The 19,282-nt window shown below is 50.0% G+C and overlaps 1 protein-coding gene and 1 long non-coding RNA gene across 5 annotated transcripts in view; one reads left to right on the forward strand and one right to left on the reverse strand.

Annotated features, from left to right (window-relative positions):
- SH2B2 (SH2B adaptor protein 2) overlaps nucleotides 1-19,282 on the forward strand; it is a 70,343-nt gene that overhangs the window by 3,689 nt on the left and 47,372 nt on the right. The gene's annotated exons all lie outside the window — the stretch shown is intronic.
- Nucleotides 2,649-11,304, reverse strand: LOC135976576 (uncharacterized). The gene is made up of 2 exons (XR_010593825.1): nucleotides 10,272-11,304; nucleotides 2,649-3,168 (listed from the first exon to the last, which is right to left on the reverse strand). It is a non-coding gene; the product is annotated as an uncharacterized LOC135976576 (long non-coding RNA).

A 19,282-nucleotide genomic window follows, 5' to 3' on the forward strand; every position in this document is an offset into this window, starting at 1 on the left:
AACTGGAGTCCTCTGTGTGCCGTGACCCCGTTCCATCTGGCTTTTGCCTGGGGAATGGCACAGAGATTGTGCTGGCTTCGCTGGTGGTGGTTCTCCATTGTAGTGATGGACAAAGGTCATGTGCCCACTCTGAGTCTATCAGCAGTCCTCTCCCATTTGTTTGGTTAATACATATGTCTAGAACTTGGAGCTACTTATTCATATCCCCATTTTTGCCTCATTCATATGCTGGGTAAATACAGGATCTATGTTCTTGTGTAAGAAAATGAGAAAGCCCCGTAAGAGGATGTTGGAGAATCCCAAAGGTGGACAGAAGTTAAGTGTAAAGAGGCCTGCACACACACACACCTCTGCTGCCACCGTTCTGTCTCTTGCCACCTGGGAACTGTCCATCAAGTACCAGTTCCTGAAGAAGAGTGAGCTCCAAGCCTCTGGTGGGGAAACCCTCAAACCCCAACCTTTGATGGCTGCAGTCTCTGCAGCCTGGGTGTACCAGCTGCATCTCTAGCTGTTTGCTGTGCTTTCTAGCTGCCCTCTGCTCCTTAATGTGTCAGGCCGCAGGTTGTATTTCAGATACCGTTGCTCCAATAAAACGTTGTCTGCCTGAAAACTGGGAATGGAAGTGAAATGGTAGGAATGATAGCTCTGGTGATATGGTCCAGCTCTGGTTGGCTGGGTGTTTTGCCTCTCACTTCCAGAATTATGAAAAGTGGAAGGTCAGTAGGATTATCTTAGAGGGGAAGGTTGAGTGGCATCTGTGTCCGGTATGAAATTCTTAGACTCCCTAGAACCACAGGTTCAAATCCCAGTGGGATCAGTTAAACCTTTCATCTTTTTTTAATGTGTTCCAGGAAATTTACTTTGTGTCTGTCAGATGAGAACTTAAAACCAAGGACTTCTAATTACTCTGGGTGCATTATAAGTATCCAAGATCGGTAGGGACCTCTCTGCTTTATACTTGACCTTGGCACTGATGGGGAGAGTAGGAGTCTACCCAGAATTCTTGGCTTCCCCTTTTTCCTCCTCCTAACTACTGTGCAGCATGCTGTGAGTTAGTAGGTTGCTGCTGTCCACTCCAGAGGCGGCTGCCATTCACTAGTGCTGTACCTGTAGATCTGTAAAACTCTGTAAAATATCCTCTGTAAAACTCCTTCAGTCTAGAAGCGTGACTTTTGAGCTCCAAAGGAACGATCCAGCCAGCCCTTCTGTACTGGAGGAAATGGCCGCCGTGGAGGGCTAAGTGAAAGGGATGCTTCCTGGGGGTCGCGTGAATGGCTTTCTGTCCTTTATGGGAGGAGGTAGGAACAGTGTCTCCTTGCTGGGCTCATCTCTCTCTCCTGTATATTGATTGTCTGTCTGCAGATTTGTTGACAGACATGATGAGGGTGAACTGCACTTACTCCACTCAAGCAGAGACTTGTGCTCAACTGTGCAGTCAACTGGCTCTCGGGGAAGACAACAGGGTTGCACAGGAAGGGCATAGACAAGCACAGGCTTGCACTTTGTTTCCCAGTCTCTCCAGTGTCTAGAATTTAGGTCCGGGAGGAGTCTTCCTCCCCTGCTGGGCTGAGGCCCTAGCAAATCTTCTTACATTCTTCTCTTCTGCACTGCAGGCCAAACAGCTGAGAAACTCCAGGATAGTCCCCTCTCCCCTGTAGAGAGCACGTGTGCCATGAAGGGGAGGTTCTGTCACCATGCTTCATTCAATTTGTGGCCTCTGTCCTGAGAGTGTCAATGTAATCATAGCTCGTGGGCCAAAGACACCTACGACTGGACTGAATCCAGTACACTCGCTTCACACAGCCCTCTGAACCGCCGCCGGTACCGTCTGCTTGACGGTAGCAATCAGGCTGCACTTGGTCTGGTGACCTGGAGACAAACCTGCTCAGCCATCCAGTCCCTCCTGAGATGAAAGTGAGGAGAGGCAGGCCACAGTGTGAGCAAAGTCCAAACCTTAGCATTTTCTTGCTCTAGCTGCTTGATCTAAAAGATCCCAAGAGCTTGGGTTAGGGGCATGTGGGGGATTGTTGGAGCCTGATTAAGCTGGAGGCCCCTCCATCGTTTCACTTGTGTCTGCCTCAAAATCCTGGGAACAGTGCTGACCAGCGAGTCTACCCCACCACGAGCTGTGTCTCCCGTCTTGCACGTAACCTGCAGCCAAGACTCTAACTAGGGTCCTTGCTGTTGGAAGTAAGAAACGTTACTGTGTGGGCCAAATGGAAATCTGTCCCAGCTGAGGCAGCAGGAGCTGGGCTAGCCTGTCTTAGCTGGACGTCCCTCTCTGAATATCTTGCATTGTTGTACATTGAATGTATTGTATAACGTGGTGCTGCCTAGTGAGACAGAGTAGGAGGGGAGCATTTGAGGTTAAAGCCATAACCAGGGTTTATAGAAATCACTTTAACAAGGGATCTATGTGGGGAAGTTATTGAAGATCATCGGAATTTCTACAAGGGGTTTTGCTTAATACGCCACTTAAGTAATTAGCGGGGATTTCTACATTTATTGCTAACGTGCTGCCTAGAATTGAATGTCCCCAGTTGTTAGACAGCAGTTTGTCTCAGATCTGCCTGCAGATAATGTTAATGATGCAAACTGGGAGTGGCAGTGACATCTGCAATTTAAAAAATTAACACAAACCCCTGTAATTGTATCCCAACATCCTAAATCCCATGTTTATTATGTGTGACAATGGAACAGCAGGGTTTAAAAAAAAACCTTTGGATTCCCCCCCCCCACCATAATGAAGTAGACCATAAAAGATCTGCTATAGTTCAAACCAGAATTAATTCGGGGAAGTCCTATGGCCTGTGTTATAGAGAAGGTCAGACAAGATCATCACAGTGGTTCCTTCTGGCTTTGTAATCTGAATCTATGAAATAGTTTTCACTTCTGATCCAAAACTACAAAGCACATAGAAGGTGCCAAGCTGAGGGTCCTATGTTCAAACCCTGTGACACCCCATGCTGCAAGCTAAAAATCATTGGACTCCTTTAGGTTGCTTGAATAGTTGTCCAGATAATTGCATATTGGCTGACTGTGGACTCAGTTCTGTGCATACCAGAAGGAATTCCATGTGTTGCTCTTTATTCTCTTTTCCTGATCTGTTACACCATAATCCGACAAGTCTACAGATCTTGTGTATTCACTGGTTTTCTTCTCAAACAGCTGTTAGCACAGGGAGTAAAACACAAAACAGAAATGTCACTGGAATGAACTTTTGGATGGAAAAAGCCCTGTGAGATGAAAATCTCCACTTAATCTTAGTAGTGACAAGAGCAGATAAAACATCAGGTTTTGCTAAGAGACTGTCCCATGTCCTGACAGCAAGCCTAGAGCACATACGGTGGAAATTGATCGAAGTGCTATTGACTACAATCAATGAAAGCTTCATGCATGGTGGGTTTATTATTATTGTTTGTATTCCAATATTGCCTAGGGGCCCTAACAGAGATCAGGGCTCCAGTGTGCCAGGCACTGTACATTCACATAGTGAGAGATGTTCCTGGCCCTCAAGGGCTTACACTCTAAACAGACCAGCCAGCCAAAAAGTGGGAGAGGACTCAGAGAAGGGAAGTGACTTTTCCAAGTACACGCCACAAATTAGTGAGACAAGATGGGTGAGGGAATATCTTTTATTGGGCCAACTTCTGTTGATGCAAGAGAAACGCTTTTGAGCAACACAGAACTCTTGTTGAAGTCAGCAGCAGAGCTTGGAACAACGCGGATCTTCCTACCTACTGAACTGTGCGGCTTTTCTGCAGGATTGGGCCCCAAATGCTTGCTTTTGTAGCATTTTGTAGCTTTACAGTTGACTTCAGTGGATGCGGAATTGGGCCTCATTGTGAAACTTTGGATAACTGCTTGTTTAGAGTTGTTGCTGCACCCAGGTGCATAAGCAAAGCATTCTGTGCGAGGGGAAGGATGAGATCATATTTTGCCAAAAATCCCGCCTAACTCGCAGTCCTCTTTATTTTCAAAGCTCCCATATGAAGGCAAACTTGACTTTGACTGTTCGGTCTCTGAAGCCTTTCGAGGCTTTGGCGACCTGAAACTGTGATGTCTTGGAGATCTGAATGCCACATCCCACTGATAGGCAGTATTGCTGCTCCTTCATCTTGAGCAGCAACGTGGGACCTCTTCTTTCATGCACACTGATCCATCCAGCATGTGATGGCTGCAATGGGAAATGGGTTTCCTTCACAACCTAATCATTCAGAAACACCTGCCTCGTATAGTGAAATTCTGTCCATCACATACTGCAATGCTTGTCCTTTGACTCTATTTGCCAAGGGCCAGCAGTATGATTAGAACCTTAGAAACAAATAACCCTACATGGTCCCTGCCCCGAGGACTCTACGGTCCTGCTCAAACACACATCAGCCACGGGGTACGTGAGTGCTGCTGTGATCGGGGAAGGGGTGTGAGAATCTTGCAGGGCTTGGCCTCGGCGGGAGAGGTGTGTTGGGAGGAAGGGTTTGCCGGAGAAGAGGCTGTCCCCAGGAGGGTAGGATGGCATGAGAGAAGGTTACAGAGGGGACAGGTAAGAGATTTAGAGCAGGTGAAGGGAAGAGATGATGGTGAAGGCTGAACTGTTCAAAGCTTTTGTGGTGAAGATGAATAGCAGCAACTTAACAGTAATATGTACAGCATGCAACGCCCAGTCCATGTCCCAGTCCTAATGAGGCCCATTCATTTTACGTCACAATGTAAGTGTTCTGGCATGGTCCTTAAAATGCCTTGAGAACAAGGTCTATGCCCTTTGTCTGCACTATATTATAATGCATGCTGTGGAGACCCGTTACCTGAGTGGGTGCTGACCAACCACCATGGGCTTTGTAAGCTCCAAATTCCAGCCCAGCACAGCTAGCTTGTGATTGTTCCAGGTGGGGGACATCACCTAAAGGATTCCCAATATGGGACACCTGCAGGCTTCATGAACACGCCATGCTGGTTCTGGACATTAGCGCATCTTCCTCATGCAGCCGACTTGCATTAAGGCAACCTTTCATGAGCTCTCCTGTCCGTGGGATATCCCCCTAGGTGTCAAGTTAATGCTCCCTTGCTGCTGGGCACTGGAGGTCGGGTCAGGCGGCAGACACGGCAGCTTCACTCAAAGGTAGGAGGCCATCAGCTTGCCTGTTTGGATGGCTTAGATGTTTGTCCTTCTCTTCTCGAATGACCCCTCACTGGGGAGAGAGGCGGGGACTGACATGCTCTGCCAACCTGAGTGTCCAGTCTGCGTGCGCAGCTGGCCATCGCTTAACCGTGTAGGTGGGGATAGAACATGGGACCTCTGGCTCTGAAAGCATCAGCCGCTATGGCCGGAGCTAAAAGACCTATCTCTGTTAGCCAAGGCTCATCAACCACTGTATGTGGCTGAGGACAAAGCACCACACGGAGTGGATGTGATTTGCGCTGGCTCTTTGCTCTGTGTGGGAGGGGGGAGGGGAGGGAGTCGTTCATCACGATTAACATTACTCCCAGAAATGCTAGTAGGCGAGGGAGGGAGCTGCATGTCTGTGAGTTGCGTAATTTTAAAATGTCTGTGTTGAGTGGCAGGTCACCAAGGCAGAAATGTCTGGAGTTCACCCAACAGCTTTCGGCTGATCTCTCGTCTTCACACACTTCTCTTTAAAGTTGTGATTACAAGGCTTGTTGTGATGGACAATACGCCTGTTATTTATGGGGACAGATGCAAGATTAGCTGCTCTCATGATCTAGAATTGGAAGATCCTCCCTCTCTATGAGGTTCTGGGAACAGTAGACTTCTGCCATGCTTCAAAGCTTTTCTTACCATGAGCTTAACAGATGTTCTTTCGGTGCTCTATGAACCCATCTCGGACAATCAGTGAAATTCAAAAGCGTTCACCTAGACTGTAATAGAAAAGACATGTGCCACTAGCTATGCAAGGCTGGAATGTGGAGCCCAGGATTCTAATTGTGCAAGTCCCTTCACCGCTCTGTGCCTCACTTTCCCCATTTCTAAAGGCATAGAGTGGCACTGACCTGCATTCATAAAGGGCTTTGAGACCCATAAGTGGAATGAATTATATCAATGGAAATTCTTACTTGCCCATCTTCCACCTTGATCTCGGCAGACTGAGAGTCCTCTCATATCAAGGCTTGAATCGAGCCAGAACGCCATTCTCCACTGAGTGCAGCATTGCTTACTGTCTGTGTCAAACAATTCAGGGCCTAGAGCTGGGGAGTTTCTGCTGGGCTGGTGTGTGTGCTGGAGTGGGGGAGGTGGTGAGTAGTGAAATGTTCTACAGAGTTGTGATTGTGGCTTCCTGTGCTGATCTTGGGCAAGTCACTTAGTCTCGCTGTGCCTCTGTTCCCCATCTGAAAAGTTATCTGGCGCTGCCCTGCCTCCCAGGGTGTTATGAGGATAAATACACTAAAGCTTGTGAGGCGCTCAGATATTATCCTGATGGGGGGGCCACAGAGGTACCTAAGATCAAGTTAGCAGCAATTTAAATATTCACCACCCATAGGAAGCATGAGGTTTTGCAACATCCCCACTTTCCTTTCTCCTGCTCAAGTTTGCTGGCCTCATTTCTCCAGCTCATTGGCACTCAGATGCTATACAGCAGGGAGGCATTCGACCAGCACATCTCTTTCCAGACCCATGCTGCAGTGTTTGGTCCCAACCTTTGGATGTTGAGCAGATGAGCATCTCAAGTTTTAGCCTGAGATGTTTCAAGGCCACCATAAGTCATTTAGCAAGTCACTTGGTCTCTCTGTGCCTCAGTTGCCCATCCCCGTGGGAATAATACCACTGCCCCGTCTCACAGGGGTGTTGGGAGGAAAAATACACTAAAGATTGTGTAGTGCTTTGGGCGCTAGATAAGAAATAGGGTTGTTATTTATTACTCATAAGAGATTTGGTGCCCAAATCTCCTGGCATTTTTGATAGCCCTCCTCTTAAACCCCTTCCTTTGCTGCTTCCACCCCATCAGCAGCACTGGGGGCCTCCTTATCTCAAACAGCCACACATGGGGCCACATTCTGCTCTTAGAGATGTTCACTGGAGTTGCTCTGGATTAAAACTCGTGTAACTGACAGCAGGATCTGGCCCACTGATCTTAGCTGCGAGGTCTCTGGCTGCATAACCTTGATAGAACAGGATGCACTCAGGCACTGTTCTGAATCAAGGAACTTACCAAGAGAGCCTTTCCAAAGCTGGATTTATAATATTTTTTATTAATGATTCATTCACATGACTGCAATTTTCCTCCCCTCCTCTATGGAGCTGCCATTCACCTAATGGAAGAGCAAGCTGAAACCTTGCTGCGCTTGACTCTGTGGTCTGCATTTTGCTGAAGGCCAGACAGCGAGTCTCGCTTCTGCAAGTGCCGAAGTCCATTTGGAGACGTGGCTGCGGGGAGGGAGACCTTCATTAAAAGGCGAGCAGAACGCTCTGGTTTTGATCTCCTTCCTCTCGCTTGGAGTGGGGAGGCTGTTCAGTGGTTTTGGGGGCATCTGTTCTAAAAGCTAAACTTGCTTACTCTACAGCTGGAAGAATTCCTAATAGGGCAGCGGATAAGAACTGAGAAGCCTTTTCTCTCTGGACAAATGTTTCCTAAGCTCCAAATGACAGGAGGGCCCTTTAGTGAGTCTGGGCAGTGAGTCAAAGCCTGCATTTAGCAGGTGATTGGTTCGGGGAAGGTAGCTTGACCATTAAATTGGAGGGCAAAATGTTCCTCAATGAATATTTCAGTGGGACAGACTGTATAACAGGGGCACGAAGATTGACTTGGACGGGAGAGGAAACAGACATCCAGTCTGACTATGCCTATTTATATCCTATAGATCTTCATTAAACAAAAGGCCAGGCTTCTCTATTCCCACCACAGTGGGCGGAAAAGGTAAATGGAGGCAGTGGAACTTGTCACAGGAAAATTTGGATGGTTATTATCATGGAGCCTAGGAGCTCAAGTCATGGCTAAAGGACTGTATTGGGACTTGAGAGAGTTGGGTTCAGTTCCAAGCTTTGCGAGAGTCCTTGCGTGTCCTTGAGCAATCTGCTTTGTCGCTCTGTGCCTCAGTTTCCCTAAAGTGGCGATAAGAGTCCTCTCTTTCTCTTAGCCTTTGTCTAGTCTCGTTAGATTGTGAATTCTCTGAGGGTGGGGAATGCCTCTCATGGGGTCAGTCTGCACATGGAGCTGGAGATGTGATTTCCAACTTGAGGAGACGGACCTGTGCTAGCTCTGATTGAAGCTAGAGGGCTAAAAGTGTAGATGAGGCGGCACGAGTGGGAGGAGGGGCTGCCCGCCCCGCGTATGATCCCATCTGAGACCCAGGCATATACTTGGGGGGGCCTAGCTCCTTCTACTGCTCGCACTGCGATGCTGCCTTTCTGTTTTGTAGCAGGCTAGCTCAATCGTCTCCATCAGCTGGGAATTGTACCTTCCAGCTCCAGCGTGGACGTAGCCAGTAAGTATTTGTAGCAATGCCTAGCACAATTGGCTGAACGTGGTCGGGGGCCCCTCGGGGTGCTACTGCAATACAAAGAATTCATTTATTCATCATCAGTCTGGGATCAGTATCAAGTCCTGCCTCACTGTTCTCCTTCAAATCCCTCCTTAAAACTCTCCTCTGCCATCCTGCCTACAAAAAGGGTGACAGCGCTGAGACGGGTGCCTGTCATGCTGACCAATATTCTCTCATTGTTTCCTTGTGCTCCTTTTCACATACCCTTCTATTGTCTCTTGTCTTTATAGTTCAATTGTGAGCTCTTTGGGGCAGGAATCCTCTTTTTGGTCTGTGTTTGTACAGCGCCTAGCAGCATGGATCCTGTCCATGGCTGGGGCTTGTCGGTGTGACTGCAGTCCAAAGAGTAAGTCCTGAAATGCCAGAAGAACAGCCTCTTCTGGTACTTCCACCCTGATCGTGCAAACTTGGGGTGCTCCAGTCCTCCCACCAGCCTCCCAGCCCGGCTCCTGCAGAGCAGGGGTGCCACTGATCTAATTACATCCCTCCCGCCTGAGCACCACTCTTCCTTTGCCATTGAGATTTGCATGCTGTATGTTCTGGTGGAGCAGGGTTGATAGTTCCGCTCGGATACCTCAGCAGCACTGCAGTCCCCCAGGCCAGTCTCTCAGGTCGGGAAGCTGACAGGCCTGTAGAACGCCAGGGATGGGAAAACTCACAAAAGGGGCAGAGCAGGCTGGTCTGAGAGACCAATGTGGTTCTTAGTTAGAACGCTGAGACAAAGGGGGGCTCTGACTCAGTTCTCTGCTGCTAACACTAGTTGCTCTGTGTGCTGCGAAGGGACCAGACTGCGGCGTAATAATAAAAAGGCAGTGAGTTTCTTTCTACAGCATTAAGAACCATGGAGACCCGGCTGCCAGCTTGGCTCTCCCTCGCTGCTTCTGCACTGTAGCTGAGACGTGAGGGGGTGGAGGTGGGAGGTGCTCTTGGGACTGGGCCATTTCTGTTCCTCTTGTTCTGCCCCTTTCTTTTGTGCCCCTTTTCACGACTGCGCGGGCTGTGGGAGTCCCCTGCCAGACAGGGGGCAGACCATGGACGTCGGGGGTATCCAAGCTGCGGCCACTTTTGGCCCTTGAGGCTCTAAATTGTGGGCTTTGGGGGGGGCTGTTTGAGACCCATGGCTATGGGGCGAAGGTGGGAGCGTTGCTTCCGGCAGCTCTGGGAGCATGCTGAGCCGGGCATCTTCCCTGCTGCAGCTGCTGAACCGCACCCTGCTGGCCACCGGCTGCATTGCAGCGGATAGAGGCAGGTCGCTCCTGCTGGGCTGTGGGACCCTAACAAAGGACTGTTCCCCTCCCCCATGCAGCCCCCCAGGGAACGGAAGGAGCAGAAGCTGAGAACCTATAGCCAGTTGCGGCTCCCCGATTCTCTGACCCCACACGGGGGGCTGCTGTAACTCAAGCCAGCTGGTTCTGGCTCCCAAGAGACCGAACGCCACCTGGGGGTAGCCGGAGCACAGCATGCACCAGCCGCTACCTCAACACACCTTCTGCACCCCAACGTCCCCCCTGCACCATGGGTGGCAAGGAGGGAAGCAAAGGGGCAAATGCTCAGGCTCTGCTACTACCAGGGACTCTGCTACACTGGAGGAATCCCGAGTAGGGATCTGTGCATGGTCTCTGCTCCCTTCGCACTGGCCTCAGGGGTGGAGATGGAGCAGAGTGAGCCAGAGAACCTACCCCAAAGTATTGATTGTGGCCTCTTGACCTCTTTGAAATAATGTTAGGCCCTTGGGTGTGAGAGGTTAGACACCGCTGGTGGGTGTGCGTGCTTACCGTCTGCTGGGTAGAGTGCGTGTTGGTTCCCTCTGCTACATGAGCTGATGGAACTGCTCCCAGCTCACCAGGCAGGACTGTGTCTCTGGGAATGAACTGTATTCTTCCAAACCCCATGTACATCTTCAGCAGCTGTCTGTGTGCAGCCACGGAGGGTTACAACACGACTCTCTCGAAAACTGCCAGCAAAGTGCCTCTACCCGGTGGATCCTAGAGGGCAGCACTGGCCTTGCCACAGAAACCAGGCATGTCCCCTTTGTGGCAAGCGGGGCTTGATCTCTGTTGTTTGTGGCACAGACAGACTGGAGATGCGCTGCATAGAGGTGAATGTTCTGGGATCTTTCCTCCTCTCTGAGCAGTTGTGAAATGTCTGTAGAGTACACGGACTCTACAGTGTTACGCTATTGCATTGTGACTATTGCACGGACTAGCTGGTGCCCACAAAGGACTCTTCTCGTAACATTCAGGGAGCTGATGGGTGACTTGTTATCTCAAGGATGGATCCCTTGAATTCTGATTTATATCAGTCTTCTCTTGCCAGTGGCTGAGGTCTCACAGCCGTGTGGATCCTTATTTGTCAGCCATGCCCTAGCTGGGGGTTGGGAGCTGCATTCTTTGAATAAAACATTGCAATCGCATCCAAACTGTGATGGTTGGGTATCCCTCGTCGTGCTGCAGCCACCACACTGTTGCCGGTGTGATTTGTTAGCTCTTGCGTGCCAGATGGAGCTGAACTACCTCCAAGGAAAACAGTTACTGCGGGAAGTGATACTGATTGTTGTTCTCTGAACTGGTACTGAACCAACCCTACAGCATGGTGGTAAAGGAATAATGTGGCTATATGCCTTATGCAAAGGAAGGGTATCTCCAGAACCAGAAGTCTTGTCCGCTTGTGGTCATTAAAGATCCCGTGGCGTTTTCTGTGAGAGATGTAGCATCCTGGGCAAATTCTGATTTGTGTAATTCCTTGTCGTAAATTTTCTCACCTTTGTAGTTTCACTTGGAGCCGATGTTCTTCTTCACTTCCCGTTCTAAACTGTTGTGTAATGTTATGCACTGTTAAAGAGCTTGCATGTTCCAGTCCAGAGCTGGCCGCATGTCTGTGCTGGGTGAAATGAATCCAGTGTGTACAAATCAGTTTGTAAATAATTTCAGGATCCGTTTGAAGGAAAGGCACTATATAAATGTCACTCACCACTTTTGAGCGAGGTCTTCCTAAATCGCATTGGTAGCTAATTGTTTAGGGGATGGTTTGGCTTTGTTTCTGTTTCTTATTTTTTCTTTCAGACAAAATTTGTGGACTAGGTGCCATGATGACTATACCCTGTGGTCTCTCAAGCTGAGAATCTGTGTCAATAATGGATCACTGTATGTTAGCTACACCTTAGTTCTATCCTCATTTAGTTCTCTGGTTCAGTGAATCTTGCTGAATTGGTAACTATTCCTTGCTCCTTCTTGACCCCTGATGTTACGCATGCTCTCAGTCTCTGCATTTTCGCTGACGGCATTAATTTCATTTCTTCTTGAGGTCGGTGGCTTAAATAGACTTTCTGTTCTTGTCATTTGTCTTTGCTGACATGCATCCCTGGTGTACATAGGACCACATCAGAGCTTATCAGGAGAGATTTTTATAACATTACTACAGGCAGCTGACACTGGCTTTGCAATAGCAAAAGCTGGATTTCAGCTTGACCTGTTCCCAGCAATCCCTTTTCTTCTCAAACAGGAATTCCCTTCTGAGGTTATGGCTTTATTTGGCTAATGTTCTGTGTTTGGGGACTCCATCCTGCTGCCACATCTCTGCCGGTTGGTTCAGAAACTTGCAATAAATCCAGGGCCACCAATACTTCACAGATGTTGCTCTACATCCCAGGGTCAGACAGAATTCATAGATTTTTAAGGCCAGAAGATAGTGTTGTGATCGTTTTCCCTCCTGAATAACAACACTCTAGAGAACTTCCTCCCACAATTCCTGTACCGAGCCAACACTCTTGTGGCTGAGCTAGAGTGTATCATTGATAAAGATGTCCCATCTAGATTTAAAGATGCCAAGCGATGGAGAATTTACCACCTCTCTTGGGAAGCTGTTCCAATAGTTAATCACCCTGAGTGTTCAAAAAAAATTACATCGATTTTCATTTTAAACTATGCTGACTTCAACTCCCAACCCCTGGATCTTGTTAGACCCTTGTCTGCTAGATTAAAGAGCCTTCTACTGTCATATCTTTCCCCTATGTATGAAATTATAAAGGATCTGAGGTTTTTATAGGGCCCCCATTAAAGATTGTGAGGTGCTCAGATACTACAGTAATGTATTTATCTCACAACACCCCTGTGAGGAGGGCAGTGCTATTATCCCTGTCTTTACGGATGGGGAACGGGGACACAAAGAAGTTAAGTGACTTGCCCAAGTCACAGAGGAAGTCTGTGGTGGAGCAGGGGATTGTACCTGGGTTTCCCAAGTCTTAGGCTAGAGTAGGGTTGTCACCTTCCTAATTGCTGGTAACTGGACACCCAACGCCATGCCCCCTTCTCCGCCTCTTCCCCTGAGGCTCCACCCCTTTTCAGAGGCCCTGCCCCCTTCTCTGCCTGTCCCCCCCCCCCCCCCCCCGAGGTCCCGCCCTCATTGCTTGCTCCTCTCCCCCCGACCCCCATTGCTCGCTGGATTGTCCCAAGGAGCCTGCCTGCAGGTAGGAGATGGCCCTGGCTGAGCAAGGGCTGGTGCAAGTTAATGACCCGGCGCCACCCTCCACCACGTAGTAACCAGACTTTTGGTTCGGGCGCCATTTAGGGTTGTCGGGTCACCTTTTCGACCAGACTTTCCGGTTGAGAGCACCTGACAACCCTAAATGTCACCCGGACACAGAAGCCAAAAACCGGACTGTCCGGGTGGCACCTCTAGGCTACAGCCCCAATGACAGGACAAGTCACCTCTTGACGGTCTCCCTCATGCTCCGGCTCCAAAAACGCAGGCCCCTTCTATGCCTCGATGCTTTCGTTTTTGTGGAGCGCTTTGGGATTCCTCGCATGAAAGGGGGCTATGGAAGTGCAAAGTGTTATTAATAATTCTCTCCTCCATTCCCTCAGACCTCTGTGCGGCTTCACTTTTATAAAAGGGCCTTTTCAAGCCTGTCAGCTCCAGGCTGATGAAAGGAATTTACTGGGCCTGTGTTTCGGGGAGAGTTTTGAAATCTCTCTCATCCTGGCTGTTTTTGAAGCCTGGCGTTTCTCTCGGAGTTGTTGGAACTTGGCTTGACGTCGTTTCCCGTTCTCTGTGCCGCGCAGGTTTTGGCCTGTAGGAATTGTCACTTCAGCTCCCTCCCTCTCCTGGACCGAGCGATGAGGGGAAACGTTGTCGCCGTGGGGTGAGTGAGAGGACGAAAGCAGGAGAAAGTCGGTGGCCTAATGCGCTGGGTTTTGTAGAAGGCCGTGGCTTGGGGAAGCAGAGGAACTCGCTTCTTCCACACGTGTTGGACTTAGTTATGTCACTGAGCTGCTTGACCTTGACCTGGGGCTTGCGTGTGTGGTGGGTGAACCTCGCAGGTAGGCCTTAGAGCCAGCTACCTAGGATGCCTAATTCCTGTTGCCCATCTCCACCATCCGGGATAGTTTCATGGGTCTCTGCCCCTCTAAGGGCCCCCGCACTGCCAGCAGCTGCCACACCAGCGACGCTCTGGCCTGGTTGCCCGCTCCTCACCGGTCATTGTGTGGCTGGGTGTGAGGGAAGGTTGCCCTGCCTCTCTCAAAGATGGCCCCTCAGACCTCTGGGAGCTGCAGTGGAGGCCAAGGGAGGGAGCTGCCATTCCAGCCTGGCCACCCATTCCCTGCTAGCTGGGACAGCTTCAGTGACAGGGATGATCTGGCCCCCATGCTGCTGGCTATCAGTGACATCCGAGGGGTTAGTGCCAGCCCTGGAACCTCAAACAATTTGGATGCCTCGCTTTAGAGTGGTAAGCAGTGCTGCCTTGCCGATAACGCAGGGTAAACGAGCCCTGCCTTAAGTCACCATGGCACAAGCTTTGCTTCGTACCCATGCATTTACACTGGTGCAGATCCATCCGTGAAAAACTCCTGAGGGAGACGTAGACCTATTCTACTGTAAAGCGGTAGAATTAAAAATGTAGGGTCCGATCCTCATCTCCCCAGTGCTTTAAGAGACATCCCATATTTGTGGCCTATTGCCCCACATCCTATCTGGACTGAGGAGCCAATAGCATTTGATGAGAGTCCAGTTTTCAAGCAATAATTATGCAAAGGGGCAGACACTGACATACCCTCCGATTTCTGCACTGTGAGCGGAGCACAGGGAGTGGAGGTGGCGTCACTTTAATGATACACCTGGTCCCCTATTCTTTAATATATAGGTGGCCGTTCTCTGATAACGTGTCTACAACTTCCCATTGACTGGAGTGTAAGCAGGGGTAGTAACTGGTGAAATCTCCTGTCTCCCTTCTGCCCCCAGAGAAGAGACACCTTCCTCCCTCTCCCCACCCCCACCCCCAAGGAAGTTGCTCGGATCTGGCCCTCTGGGGTGGAAACATACCATGAGGATCGGAGCAATAAAATAAGGCAGCACCGGCCAGGCAAACTCCGTTCTGGTTTCCCATGTCTCTGTCTCTCCACATCCCCGCTGTCCCTATTACTCTGTTCTTCTAAGCCTCTGCCTTTTAGGGCTGCGGGCTCGGGGGCTGCTCCAGTTCCATTACTTCCCAAAGGCTCCCTCCCTTTCCCTCGGGAGCTGCCCTCGCTCCTTCAACCCCCCTGCCGTACTGCGGGTCGGGAGGCATTGGCATAACTCCTGGGGTGCTAGGCAGGAATTCTTCTGGATCTGCGCCAAAAACCCCAGCCATCCCCAGATTTATCTTTTTGTAGCTGGCAATGAATTGGTGGGTGGAAAGGGGTGTGCGAAAAGCAGAGTCCATCGATGGCAAGTGCAGTGGCTGGAGGCCTGGTGCACGGCAGGGTTGCCAGTTTTGGTTGGATGTGTTCCTGGAGGTGTCATCACATGACAATCTTTAATTAGAGATGAATCTTTAATTCCTGGAGGCTCCAGGACAATCCTGAAGGGTTGGCAACCCTACTGCAGGGGCAGGGGGTTCCCTTTGTCAGGAGAAGCTGTCAGAGGGCGGAGGGAGGGGGGTTAAGAAGAGGCTTTTGATGCTGTTAATGCTGAGGACCTTGTTTTCAGAGATCGGAGCCTCTGCTGCTCCCGGTGACTTGAACTGTAGCAGTGGGTGCTCAGTGCCTCTGCAAATTGAGTTCTTAGTTTGGTTCTCCCTTCCGGTCTTCCATCGGCCCCCTTCCTTCCCTCCCTTTTGCGCCTTCCTTCCCTCCAGTGAGGCACTAGTAACTCTGGCCTGATAGAAGCCAGAACAATTAAATGCAAGCATTGCCGGTGGGGTACCAATATCTGCAGTCTCCCTCGCCTGCCCCACTACCCCTTCCCTCTTCTTCCTGTCCGAGGGGTTTATCACTGCTGCTCCCGTGCTCTGGGCGTCTGCTGGTTGTAGATCCCTAGTGCCAGCTCTTGGACCTGTGCATGCTCTGTGGCCAAGCGTGGGACAGGGGCGATAGCCCACGTTCTCTGTTTGTCTAGGCTCGGGGGATAGAGGGAGGAGTGAGGTTTAGTCCCTCCCCCCCTCCTCCGCCAAGCCTAGCTTCCTTTCCTGTGGCCCTCCTGTCCCCTGTCCCCCTTGTTTGTGCTGTGTGTGGCTCTGAATGGATGATCATTCTTCCTGGGAATCTTAACACTGAGGCAAAGTAGCTGCTCTTGAACTCCAAGGCATTAAACTCTCCACTCAGCGATGGATGGATAAGCGGGAATAATATTTAGCTGGCCCAGTAACACACCAGTTTTGCTCTCTCTGCTGCTTTTACAGTGTCCCTTGGGGGGAATGTGCAGATGCTGCTCTTAAAACACCACCACAGTGTTTGGGTGCAGGGCTTTGGAGCGGAGCCCGGAGCAGCTCCGGAGCAGTGGAGCTGCGGGTTTTTGCCTGGAGCTGGAGCGGAGCCCTGTTTGGGTGAATGTGGTTCTCCCGAATCAAAACCGGGGTGTGATGTTAATGGCCAGAAAAGGTGGTAGGGAGTTCAGATAACTGGGCAGCCTTCCCTCCTGTTCATACTGACACTTGGGGAGATCCTGGCTCCATTGAAGACAATGGGAGTTGTGCCATTAACTTCAGTGAAGCCAAGATTTTTTGAAAGAGAGAGACCTATTTCTGCTGTAGCACAGCAGTTGTGAATTGCAACACCCACCAGCATTTCCAATCTGGGTCTCTCCTAAATGGCGTGGGTCAGAGTTGTGTCTAAACACACTTCCTAGCAGCCACTTGTGCATATCTCTTAAGGCCACACCTCGAAACCACCAGGCTTGCATCACTTGTGACCCAAGGCCCGGTGACGTTAGGCTTCCTGCTATCTACCATATGGAATAAAGAGAGGCTGAGCCTTGTGCGGGGGACACTTGTGGCGGTGTTGGATTCTGCAACATGGTAGTTGCTATGGTATAGACGGGCCTGGAGAGCAAGGTCCTGGCATTGTGGTGCCTGTCTAGGCAGGCAGAAAAGTGTGTTCGCACCTAGCCTGGGATGTAGAGACCTGTCGATTGCCAAAGGGCGTGACGGCCAGAATGCTCGGATTATTCCTTTTCTGCAAGAGTTGGGGCTCAAGGACTCCCACCTGGAAAGTAGCCACGTGGCACAGGCAAAAGGGGCCTCTGACTTCTGTTCTCTTTCTAGCCTCCTCTGCATGGTGGATCGGCCAACAGCCTAGTTTCCTCTTTTCTCTTCCTGGAAGGCTGATAACAAATGTTTAGTGTTTGCTAAACCCCCACTAGGTTAGAGGGACTTTTGCCATGGACTGCAACGGGGGAGCAGGATCAGCCAATAGTCTGCATTTAGCTATAACCACCCAGTTCTTTAACAAGGCTTGGCTTTCTTTTTGGCAAGTATTCCTGCGTCTGCAGTATCACACCAATCAAATTATTTAATTTTGGTTTGTGTGCTGCAAACCCAGATTCTAAGCCCCCTTCCTCTCGTCTGCCTGTTCTGAAGCGCTCGGTACTTAGTGGTTACCCACAAAACCCTCACTTGTTTCAGGAGTTCCGACTCCAGCCAAGCGGAGCAAACCACCTGCTGAGAAGGATGGACTCAGAAACCCGGCTTTCTTTTGTGATCAGGATTCTAAGACCAGACTGTTTCTCCCTGCAGCTTTCTGCTTGGGCAGCTGCGGAGATGTGAGTTCGATGCCTGCCTGACTTTTATGCTTCTGGAGGACCTCGGGCATGGGAGAAGTGCAGAGGCAAAGTGCCTAACTCCTCACAGCGGTGTCTCTGGGGCTCTGTTGATATGGCCTAGTCTAGCCATCCTTAGCCAATTAGTGCAATGCAAGCTCCTCTACTGAGAGCAAGAGCAGTGCCATTGGCTGAACAGAATACCTAAGGGTCTCTGATAGATATACAATACAGCCCCACTGAACCATCATGTAGGGATCAGTAGCAACCATCTGAGACTCTCAAGCAATGTTGTGCTTTTGGTAACCAGCAGTTTCTGTTTGAGCTGGAAATTCAGGTTAATAGGGTTAGCGCCACATGCGTTTAGGTCTGGGAGTGTTGGTACACAATGGCCAGTGCTGTGGGGTCTCGCACACACTCATTGTTTTCCGGGACAATAGTGCTGCTTTTAAACACACCACTCCATTTGCAGACCTGGAGTAAGTGGGTGAGGGGCCGCTGAAATCAGTGGTACTTACTCTTGGTCTGAATCTCACCCGCTGTCCTTTGCACTATGTAGTTCCTTTGATCAACAGTTAATAATTGGTCACTTAATCTGCTGGCTGTTTATTAATAATCTTCTTTCACTGGAAACACAGACGCTCTCTGAGGGGGGTATATCATGAAATGTAGGTGAATTTTAATGAAACTGGCCCATTTTCCAAGTTGCCTGCAGATGTTTCACCACTTCTGGTCCTCAGGAGTCCAGCATGGGGTGGGTGGTGCGTGCAGAGCTATCCCAGCCCAGGGAAGCTGGCAGAGAGATGGGGCAATGGAACCATTTAATTGGGCCTTGAGAATGCTTAAGAAACTGGATTCTGAACCCGAGTATTGAACCTGCTTTTTAACAGGAGCCATTTGGCTCTTGCTCACTTAGCATGTGACAGTTTATGTGGATTCTTCTGTTCCTGCCTTCTTTTTCCTAGCAGTGCTCCGAAGGAGGGGAAAGTGCTGCACTCCAGCTACCAGGGCAATACAGGTAGCAGCTAGGATGCCTTGCGCTTCTGTAGTCCTGGGGGAAACTTGCTATTAATGAACTGAACCATATCTTTCCTTGCAGCAAAAGGACGGGATGGTGATAGGAGGAGGTCTCCTGGCTTTTCTGTCTCTCCTCCTCTACAAAAATCACCTTAGGTAGCTTTGGACACCTGCCAATCATAAAGCAAGCCTTGACGATTTTACAGATACTGCTGGCACAGAATGGCTACTGCACACCACCCCAGAAGTGGCTGCACTTCTGTGGTGGACCATCATATAAATGCGAAGTGTAGTGTTATTTATTGCACTCTGACCTCCATATTCAAACCTGGCTACCTGCAAAGCTGTCTCTGTCTACCACATGGGGGATACAAAGCTGGCCCTGACGCTTGTTGTGCTGCACAGGTAATGCCCTTAGCCCCTGGAAGAAACACCGCATGTCATTTTTCAAGTTGCCCCTCCCTAGTGGGCTCAGGGGAGCCCAGCAGGGCATGGATGGAAGCTCATTTGGGGAGAAGGGGCAGTAAAAAAATAGGGGGAACCCTGAGACCCCTGTAGAACGAATTAACAAACCGATCTTCCTCCAAAGAGCGCTAACCCATGACTTTTGAAGCCCACTGTCATTCCATGCTATGTCCCTTCCCGGAGGAGCCCTGACCTTAGTGGAACAGTCTGTGCGTGACCAGGTCAGGAACGCAGGACCGAGGTGGCTTGGCTGCAAATGCCATTGGAAAGTCCTCTGCTGAAACAATCCACGTTA

Source organism: Chrysemys picta, chromosome 19, assembly GCF_011386835.1.
Source record: "Chrysemys picta bellii isolate R12L10 chromosome 19, ASM1138683v2, whole genome shotgun sequence".
NCBI lineage: Eukaryota > Metazoa > Chordata > Testudines > Emydidae > Chrysemys > Chrysemys picta.